General features: G+C 42.6%; 1 pseudogene; it reads right to left on the bottom strand.

Moving 5' to 3' along the window:
- Positions 1-1,582: 1,582 nt before the first annotated feature.
- On the bottom strand, positions 1,583-2,442 carry LOC116907547 (annotated as a pseudogene).
- Between the last annotated feature and the right edge of the window lie 346 nt (positions 2,443-2,788).

Genomic DNA, 2,788 nt, shown 5'->3' with positions numbered 1-2,788 from the left:
TCAAGAAATGCTTTGAGTTTCCTGGAGACTGTGACCTTGAGAATAAAAACTGGATTTTGTGTAGCTAGGCAGGGCTGCAGAGCATGTCTGCAGTGGGCTACATGATGGAGTTCTAAAGGCAAAGCACACATACCAGTCATCCTGAGCAGTGCTGGGATATAGACAGGGTAAAAAATAGACAAGAGAGGGGTTCAGCTAGGGAAATACCCCTAGCCGAGGACATAAAGACTTCCTGAACAGCAGTCATGAAGACAGTGCAGACTCAGAAAACAGACTAGAAAACAGATTTATAGGACAGTCTTCCCAATGAAACTCAATGGACAAGTGTGATGGTTAACTTTGACTGCCAACATGACAGGAACTAGCATTATCCCAGAGATGAGTCTCTAGGTATGTCCATGAGAGAGTTTCTAAATTATGTTAACTGAGGTGGGAAGACTTACCCTAACTGGGTAGCATCCTTCTCTCGGCTGGGATCCTGGATTATATACAAAGGAGAAAGCAAGCTGAACACTAGCGCTCATCTCTCACTACTTTCTACTGTGGATGCAATGTGACCACCTGCCTCACACACTTATTCATGAATGACTGCATCCTCGAACCACGAGCCAACACAAACTTTTCATTGATTAAGTTGCTCTCCTTAGGCATTTTTGTTACAGTAGCAAAAGTAACTAATAGACCATGGTCATGTCTGACTGGGAAAGCCCCCTATAAGGAAGACATAATAATCCAAAATGTGAACTGTAGAATAAATAGAGAGGACAGGAAGTCTTTAAGAGTAAGAGGCAGTGGGTGATGACAAGGAAAACAGTATTTTCAAAACACAAGATGAAGCTAGACAAAATCTCATCATGGAGATTAGCGGTGGCCAAGAAATCTTACCTAACCCTAGCTGAGGACATAAAGTTGAACTGAGAGCTTAAGGAAAGGGCAAGTCAGTTTTCTTTAACAGCACGACCCCAACCAAAACAGATTTCTACGCCAGGCAGAGTGGCACACTCCTTTCATCCAGCACTGGAGAGGCAGAGGTGGTTGGATTTCTGTGAGTTCGAGGGCATTCTGGGCTACAAAGAGAGTTCAAAGACAGCCAGGGCTACATGGAGAAATCCTGTTTCAAACAAGCAAACAAACAAACCAGAAAACAAAAATCAAGTGATAAGATAAAGTGGGGTGGGTGTGGAGTAAGAGTGGATCTGGGAGAAGGGGGTCAGGGATGTATATGATCAAAATACAGTGTATGGATCTCAAAGAATTAATAAAAGATGTTTTATTATTAAAATACTGAGTTTATTTCACATGTATATTTTTGTCTCCCTACCATTTCCGCATCTGACCACCGCTATTACTATGTCCTTTCATAATGTTCCATACATACTTAAAACCAAGGAAAGGGTGGAGTTCCATCCTTGCAGACTAAACAGGCATTTTAGACAACACATTCTTGGCAATTGAACCTGGACAACATTTATCAAACACAGTAGGCAAAGTTCTCACTTTGCACTGTAAGAAGGACAGCCAGATACCAATTATGACAGGAATGAAGGAAGACAGAATATTTCAAACTGTTTGCACCATTTTCTTAAAGACACTTCCTCCATTGCCAGAGATCTTGAATAGCCTCCTGGTCAGTCATCTGGAAACAATTCTTCACATAATTAATGAAGTTGGCTTCCACTTTGGGAAGAGAACCTTTTCTATACTTGCTTGCATTTTTGCCTCAATGTCTTCTACAGAACTAGGTCCTTTTGGTGTTTTGGGATTTTTTTTCCTGTTCTCTGAAGGACTCGTGACCCTTTGATCTTGGTGTTAATAGTTTTATGTCTTTTCTATTTTTGTTTGTTTTTTGTGCATTTTTTGGCTGTGGTATCCAGGCAAAACCTGTGGTACAGATTTCTCCACTGGAACCTTTCGTTCAGTTTCCTCTTCATCAGAATCCTCCTCCTCCTCCTCATCCTCATTATCATCTTCTTCATCAGGTTTTACTTTTTTTCTGTGGAACCTTGTTACCACCTCAGGGAGCAGATCTCTTTCCAGACCTGCCTAACAGTTTTACAGCTTCCTCATGCTCATCTTCTGACTCTGCATCTTCCTCTACAGCTACTAGGTGCTGTCCACTAATGTGCACAGGCCCTGAACCACACTTCAACCTTTAGGCCATAGGTGGTGTAGTTTTGAAGCCCCTCAAGAGAAACTGTTGGTCGTGCAGACATTTTCACAGTAGCCGGTGGTACTTTCATTGGACTGCCTTCATAGTTCACTGCTTCTGCCTCTACGACGTGTAACTCGTCTTTTGCCCCCACTCCTACACTGACCGTTCTTCATGATGACTGGTGCTCATTTCATCATTATCCACTTTGAAGGGATAGTCTTTGTCGGCCTTTGGTTCACAACCGAAAAGGTAGTTCTGAGGTGCATATCCATGTCCATCGAGTCTTCCATGAGGGGGAGGAGTGCACTTCAGTGTGAGAGAAGCCAGACGGAAACCAACTGCCTGCTGTTCCACAGAAGAGACATGCAGGATGGAAACACTCCAAGGACTAATAAAAATATCTTTAAAAACGCAAAGGAGGGAGAAAATAGTAAGAAATGCTGAGACAAGATCAGAGTGCTGTGAGACAGAGGTAGAAGCTTTGACTTCCTACCAGGGGAGGATTTTACTGACTTTGGTGGTAAAACCATTTTCGGAGTATGATACCAATGACAAGCATGCTTCCTCTGCAAGTGGGCTCCATGCATAGATCTTCTGGCTTAACCATGCTACCTATTTCTTAGAATGTTTGGTCTC

This window comes from Rattus rattus, chromosome 8 (assembly GCF_011064425.1).
Source record: "Rattus rattus isolate New Zealand chromosome 8, Rrattus_CSIRO_v1, whole genome shotgun sequence".
Lineage (NCBI taxonomy): Eukaryota > Metazoa > Chordata > Mammalia > Rodentia > Muridae > Rattus > Rattus rattus.
The sequence above is the reverse complement of the archived record's forward strand: the minus strand, read 5'-3'. Positions and strand labels throughout refer to the sequence as shown.